We start from the raw sequence: 7,608 nt of genomic DNA, 5'->3' as shown, positions 1-7,608 counted from the left end.
AAGGTATCATCTATGTATTTTGGAGGGATAGATGAGAGCATACAGGTGGCATTCACCTCCTCCTCTTCTTATTTACTCTTACTATTTTAATGTTCTTTTAAAAAAAAGTTTTACCATGCAAAATGTGTACATTCACTATGGTATTTCCATACTTATATTTTGTTCGTAATTCTCTCTATCCCTCTCTCCTGTGTCCTTCCCCCTGCGTGTCTTCCTTCTGCTGAATAGCCCTAGCATGTTCATGCGAGAGAACAGGATATAGCGCAGTTTAGTTTCCACACATGAGAAAAAACACACTATATTTGTCTCCCTCCCCTGTTATTCTACCCCTTTCGATCTATTCTTCTCCGTGCAGAGCCTCTCTTCTGCTTTCTCAGCCTATCCACAGCTGATAACAGCCTCATGAGAGGGCGCATGGTCTTTGCCGGCTAGAAACTGCCTCCTGTGGGAGGGGTGTGGTTTTGCCAGCTGAAATACATCCTTGTGTGGACTCTGAGAAGGTATAAATAGGAGCCCAGGGAGAGAGAGAGAGAGAAATAGCCTGGGAAAGAGACAGACAGACAGACACACACACACACACACACACACAGAGAGAGAGAGAGAGAGAGAGAGAGAGAGAGAGAGAGAGAGTCACTTCAAGATGCTCCTAGAGAGAAACGCTTCAAGGCTGCTGCCTCTGCTTCTGCTGGTCTTTGTTGATGCTTTTGCTATTGCTGGATTGTTAGATTGCTGGATTGCTGGGGTGCTGTTTGCTGGACTGTTGGGATCCTGGTGATGAAGAGTAGAATTGCCCCAAGGAACTACATCTAAAGAGGTCTACATTCCGTATCCCTACTAACCTTCTTTCTCTCCTACCTACGGTTGAGGGGTTGAAAGGGAGGTAGAGACTTAAGGAACCCCAAATAAAGTATGTTTAAAAAACTAAAGGCAGCAGTTTGTTTGGTTTTTGTTTTGTTTTAATCTAGATTCTGGAGCCAGTGAGATGGCTCAGCAGAGAAAGGCATGTGCCTCAAAAGCTGTTAGCCTGAGTTTTATTTCCAGCTCCCACATGATCGGGGGGGGGACCCCAACTCCCGAAAGATGTCCTTTGGCCTGGACTCATCTGGCCATACAGGTGTGCTGAACCTTACGCTCTGTCTCTCAATAAATGTAAAATTAAGACAGTTAAAATGAATCTAGAATCTGCATGTGAGAGTTTTCTCTATTTCTGTCAACTTGATGATCTCCAGTTTATCCACTTTCCTGCAAACGACATAACTTCTTTCTTCTTCATGGCTGAATATAATTCCTCTGAGTCTATGTAAGCCCATTAATCTGTTGATGGGCAGCTAAGCTGGTTCCTTATCTTGGCTATTATGAACATGATTATGCTGGCATCTCTGTGATATGCTGACTTAGATTTCTTTTGTTACATGCCCAGATGTTTAAGAAATATGATTTGTTGTGTTAATAAAACCCCAAAGCTAACACCATTTTTAGAGTAGATCTGAATGCAAATCAATTGAAGAACAAAACACACAACCTGGTCTGGGCCCAACATCTTGATTCAATCTATTTTTCCCATCATGCGGGCTAAGTATTGGTCTAAAAAGACATTGCACAATTATGAGTCAAGGTTTCCAGTTACTGTCATTATCCAGCACACCATCAGCCAAGACTTTTCGAAACTCACATGTTACCAGGGAGAGCGAGCTGCACCTCTGAGCTGTCCGAAGCAGTCTCCACAGCTCATTGGCTGGGAGCCGCAGCCTCAGCAAATCGCCCACAGTCCCATCGTTTGCTGCCTAGGTGCTCAGGCTGAATGTCTTCTGCTTTGTTTTGTCTTTGTGCCATTGTGTGAAAGGCACAGCACATTAGAAAAGCCAGAATTTTTTAACATGCAGGTGTTTTTCTTCAAGGGGAGGGAATGAGTGACACCTGTTCACCTGAAAGGCCGGCAAGGACGTGGTCTAACAACCTGGCGATTGTTTGCTATTCTGTGGAGCCAGCCTTCACCTGAATCCCCCAAATCCCGAGCATTGTTCAGGCCCTAAGCCTGAGCTTGTCTCTCAGTGAATAGAACCCATCCTTATGGTAGTTCTATTGTACCTTGCATTCTCAATTAATAGAACCCATCGTTATACCTATTACAAATCCTTCCTCCTTAGGCCTTTGCCTGCTCACTGTTTCTCTGTGAGTAAGACCCCATTCTTACGGTAAAGGTCACAGGTACTTCTCTAAGGCTTTGCACGGGTGTTTCTATGAAGCCATGCCTAAACCTTTGTTGTGATCCCTGTCATGTGGAAACCTTTCCCCAAACCTTTACTGTGTTTAAGGGTGTAAAGATAATAAACCGCTTAGTCAGACTCCAGAAGGTTTGAGCCAGCATTGGCTCAACTGTTGATGCTTGAAGAGACCCCACCCCAACCCCGAACTCCTAGCCACTCCCAAGCTACTGTCTATGATTCAATGCTTGACTCTGTAGGTGACTTCTGTCTTAGCCACACTTGTTGTCTTGTTATAGAATGATAGATTATCTCCACCGACAAAATGGGCCAATTCAACCCAAATTAGTGTGTAAGGGCCAGGAAAGTTACCATGGGGGAGGGAGACAGAAAAGGGGGGGGACAGAGGAAATGCAGAGAGAGAGAGAGAGAGAGAGAAGAGGGTTTGGTGGAGGGAACCAAAATGTCTGGACTATATAGGGATGACCTTCTTGGGGAGGGGAATCCCAGACCCTGGGCTGGAAAGTGCAGGGCAGAGGGTGGGGTGTACTAGCCATGTCCTGTAATAGGTAGGGACTGAGAGGTGCTGGGAGAACCTGAGCCTCAGGTCCACTTTGGTTAAATGGGCACCTCAGCCGCTTGTCCCTGGGTCTGAATCCCAACACAGGACAGAAAGGAAGTGTTCATTCACGGTTCGCTCATATACATTGGGGAGAATATTCCAGGCACCAAAGATCGTGGTGAAGGAAGTGGGCTTTTAAGGGAGTCGCTGTCCGTGAGTGCTCAGAAAGGACTACTAGCTTCTGCTACTGGAGAAAGTGCACCTCAAAATCCTGGTGGTTAAGTTGGCAAGCAGGCTCCGCTGTCACCTGAGCAGGGGGAGGAGGAAGCAGGGGTGTGCACCCAGATCAGTGTCACTCACGCTCAACTGGCCAGAGCAGGGCTCCTGGAGCTGACAGGATGCTGGAAGCACGGGAGAAGCAACAGCCATTTGTGAGCAACGAATATGTCTACCGTGTGGACAGAGAAGGACAGCGCAAATTAACAGATAAGAAAAACCCAAGACAGCATGCTGTGAAGGGAATGAAAGGCACAGCAGCCAAGGAGAACAGATGTGTAAGAAAAGTTGATTATGCGGGGGTCGGGGAAGTCAGCACAATTGGTATAGTGTTTGCCTAAGCATGAAGCCTGAGTTTGATCCCCTCACCATGGCACATGCATCTAATCCTAGCCCTAGAGAGATGGAAGCAGGAAGAGCAGATGTTCAGGGTCATTCTCAGCGTGGGGAAGAGTTAAAGTACAGCCTGGGCCAGAGACCCTGTCTCCCAAGTGAGAAAGTAAAGACAGATGGCCCAGATTTCACGAGGGGTTGCCGTGATGGAGCGTGGCAGTGGCAGGGAGGGGCTGGAGCTGGGTCCTGCTTGTTCTGGAGCTGTATCAGTCAGGCCATCACCTGAAGTAAACCAGTCTGAATTTTCAACAGAAAGGGGCTTTGGGGCCCTGCAGAAGCAACAGGAGAGCTGCAGGGAGCTTGCACAGGCTTCCAAGAAGGGTCCCTGGGATAGGTTGCAGGGTCTCCCCAGGATCTGTGGTATTCAAGGGCTCGTGGTCTTGGTCTCATCCCAAGGATCAGACAGTTGGCTGGGAAACTGGTTCAACTGCCTTTGACTCTTAACAAAGAGATGACTGGACACAGGATTACTGGCTCACCTCCGTTCAAAGCACCTGTCAATCAAAGCAGCCAAGTTTCAGACAATATCTCTAAAGGGCCGACCTTAATTCTTACATAATGCCCTGGCTCCAAGGAAGTATGGGAAATGTTAGGATTTCTGGCCAGTGATGCTGAGAAAGCTTCAAGCAGAAGTGAGAACAGTGTGTGTGTGTGTGTGTGTGTGTGTGTTAGCATGCGCAGGGAGGGTTGTTGCTCAGCCCCTGAGCCTATGTCTTCCGCAAGTGCTCATGCTTGCCTGCCAGTACTGGCTGTGGATTAGATGAGCTCATTTGTGACTTCCTGTCTCTGCAAGGGACAATTTGTTAGCTATTATTTTGGATACTCCTGAAGTTCCTCTTATTCTGGAATGGGCTCCAAAACCATTCAGTTAGCAGAAGGGTGAGAAAGAATGTCCCTGAGAGGGTGCCTCAGCGGCAGGCTGGGGACAGCTGAGCCCACCATGTCTGCTGGCACTTCCTGAACAGGCTGCTGTCCTATTTGAGGCAAGGGAGCCATCCAGCAAGGGTGTTACATAAGCTGTGTCTTTCCCTTTGTTTACAGGAAATTCTGAAAACATCAGCTGGGCTTGGCCTAAGCTGTTCAAATCCTCAAGGCAATAGGAATTGTCTGGGCAAGCCAGGCAGCCACATGCAAAGCATTTGCCCAGGCCCATAGCCAGGCGGGCAAGATGGGCGGCTACTGGTACTCTCTCACTTGGCCACTCTCTCTCCAAGACCTAGGGTCTGGCATGGGTGAGCTGTGGAGTGTGTGGGAAGCATCCGTGCACACCCACCGTGGGCTTGGGTTCGATACCTCTGCCCCCCTAGAAGAACCGTGGGTGGAGGGGCACTTCAGCCTGGTGGCTGAGAGGGGATGGGATGGGTGGGGAGATGGGTGTTTGTTCTGTGTTTGTTCTGGAACCGTATCAGCTAGGCCAGCACCTGAAGTGAACCAGTCTGAATTTTTCAACAGGAAGGGGCTTTGGGGCCCTGCAGAAGCATCAGGACAGCTGGGGTGGGGGGCTGGGTGGGGCAAGCCCTTGCACAGGCTTCCGAAAGGGCTCCCCTGCAGGGTCCCCACCAGGGCCTACTTTGACTCGAGCTTCTATATAGAGGATGTGGACGCTCACAGCTTCTTTCTCCCTCACAATGACAGTGGCTGGAGTGAGCATCAGACATCAAAGTTCCCCAGAGACAGTGTCCTTGTCCTCCTGGGGATGCTGCTCAGGTCTGGCCCCAAGCACTGTGACCAGTGACCTGAGGTATCCTTAAAGCTAAGTCACAGGTGGCATGGGTGCGTGCTCCAGCTGGTGTTCAGCTGGACACACAGAGCGCCTCTCACGGGGCCTCTGTACAGCATGGGCAGCTTGGGGAGTTGGGAGTGAACATGGAGTATTCAAGCGTGCAATGGGCTCAAAGCCTGAGAAATCACTCCTGTCCTCTGCCCTTTCATTTGACCATAGCTGTTCACTGAGCTGGCCCAGACAGACGAGGGAGCCACCTTGACCTCTCTGAGGAGGCAGTTATCAGGCTACCATGGTGCCCTCCTTTGCCTCCTTCTCTCACCGTGCTCTTCTCTCTGTTTCCTTTCTTAGAATTCATGCCTTTGTCTCTGAGCAAAAGCCAAGTAGACAAAGACCTCCTGAGCTCAACAGAGAGAACTTAGACCTGCCCAGCACCCTCAGGGGGAGGAAGGACCCCAAACCACAAAATCCTGGGGCTGACAAAAATGGCAGGCCACATCAGGAGGCTTCTACACAACCTAGGGTCATCGTCCTCAGCTAGGGGCTCCACGAAGAGGGGTGGCTCATGGTGGCAGTGGCCCGTGCCAAAAGGGCTAGAGCTAGACAGTTTTTATTTACTTCAAGGCTCATCAAGGAAAGCAGGACCCATTAGGGGAAGGACCAGGTAACCTACCCCTCAAGTAACCAACTTCCTTGAGTCCTAACAGGTGCTAGGACCTCTGTTAACCTTCCACATGCTTGCCTAGGCCCAAAGCCATTGTACTTGTTCTCTCTCCATCCTCCTCCTTTCTATCAAGATGTCAACCCCAGGCCGGGGGATGAAGTGCTTCTCTGGGACCCCTCCTTGCTGCCCTATGGCCAGCTGGTGACTCAGCTCCACCACTCAGGGCAAAGGGCAGTTAGAAAAGCCAGACCTTGCATCTCACTTCAGAGCAAGTAGCATCCACTAAATCCCTGAATCCCCCAGACCTTCACCCTCCGCCTCTTAGAAATGAGCAGCAGCTTCTCTTTTTCCTGGTTTCATCCCAATACTGTCTCCCTTTACTCCTCCCATTCCTGATTTCTTCCTTCTTCCATAAGGCCTCACTGTGCACCTTATAGGTTCAAGCCTTGTGCACCTATAAACTCCTGGAGCCCAGTCCATCCTGACCTAATGTTGGGCACTCCAAGGCCTGTGGGCATGGAGAGGGACAGAACTAGCACCAAAGCCCTCAGTGTGACAGCGAGGCCCTCCTTCTGTTCCTGCCGTGTGCCATGGCTCCTGGAAAGTAAGAGGAGTGTTATTTAATGAGGGAAAAGCTGAGCCATCAAGAAAATACAGAAGAGCCTGCCCCTACTACTCAGCAAGAAAGCAGACCGAGCAGGCTGTGCTCTGTGGCATTTTAGAAAGACAAAGTTCAGCACAGAGGGGTGAGGGGGAAGGAGGGGTAGGCTGAAATGCAGAGCATTTTAGGGAAAACCTCCCCCGCTTGGTCCTGGCAGCCCACAGGGTGACCCCTTTGAAGAGGTCAGTTTTGGGGGCGAATGCTGTGCGGTAGCAGACAGTGGGAGCTGGACAAGTGATACTGGGCTTTACCCACTCGGCAGTCTACCCGCCAGAGGGACCCCCCTGCGCCAGTGGGCCCTGGCTTCTCCTGCCCATGCATTCCCACCACAGCTCAGCTCCTGCCCTGGTCTTCTAGGGATCTGTTTGTGAGGCTGAAGGTGTTTAGAGCTGAGTCAGCTCACAGGCTCCTGAGGATTGCTCAGTTTTCTCCCAGGGCTGGCTGCTCAGCCACACATCAACACTGTCCCCTTCTCTGTTGCTGTATCGAAATCAGACAAGAATATCCACCAGAAAACTGTCTCCAAGATCCCTAAGGGAAAGCCATGTAAAGAGCAGGCTGCATGCACTCCTAAGGAGGCCACTATTTGCTGCTATTGCATCCAGGACCACTATCAGGAAAGAAACATGGTCAGGTTAGCTGATTGCAGGTAATTGTCAGCCCCACCAAAAAGAGACAGGCAGGAGAGAAGCCACAGCATGGGCAAATCTCCCTCGGTGCGATTAACAGAGAAAATCATAAGTGCTGGCCTGGGAGCCAGAAGACCAAGTCTTGTGACAATAATGACATTGTCACGATGACAATAACTCCCCTTGCCCCGCCCCCCGGGCCCCTGCAGGGTGGCAGTTGTTAGATTTACTATATTGTGGTTGTTTTGTTTGCTTTTGGGATAAGGTCTTCAAACTCTGTTGCCAAGGATGACCTTGGACTTCAGCTCCTCCTGTCTATCTCCCAGCAGCTAGGGTCATGGGACATGCCATCAAGCCTTATTGATGCAGTACTGGGAATTGAACCTAGGGAGTTTTGCCTCTATGTAAGCACTCCACCAACTGAGCTATACCCACAGCCTAAGATTTATTATTTAGTGCATAGGTTGTAGACCATCTCTGCTCAAGGGAAAGAAAG

General features: G+C 49.9%; 1 non-coding gene across 1 annotated transcript; it reads right to left on the bottom strand.

Moving 5' to 3' along the window:
* Positions 1-6,997: 6,997 nt before the first annotated feature.
* On the bottom strand, positions 6,998-7,132 carry LOC129667030 (small nucleolar RNA SNORA70). The gene has a single exon (XR_008718673.1). It is a non-coding gene; the product is annotated as a small nucleolar RNA SNORA70 (small nucleolar RNA).
* Positions 7,133-7,608: the final 476 nt, after the last annotated feature.

This window comes from Psammomys obesus, unplaced genomic scaffold (assembly GCF_907164565.1).
Source record: "Psammomys obesus unplaced genomic scaffold, mPsaObe1.curated_primary_1811, whole genome shotgun sequence".
Classification (NCBI taxonomy): domain Eukaryota; kingdom Metazoa; phylum Chordata; class Mammalia; order Rodentia; family Muridae; genus Psammomys; species Psammomys obesus.
Note: the sequence above shows the minus strand (reverse complement) of the source record. Positions and strands in the feature narration are given on the sequence as shown.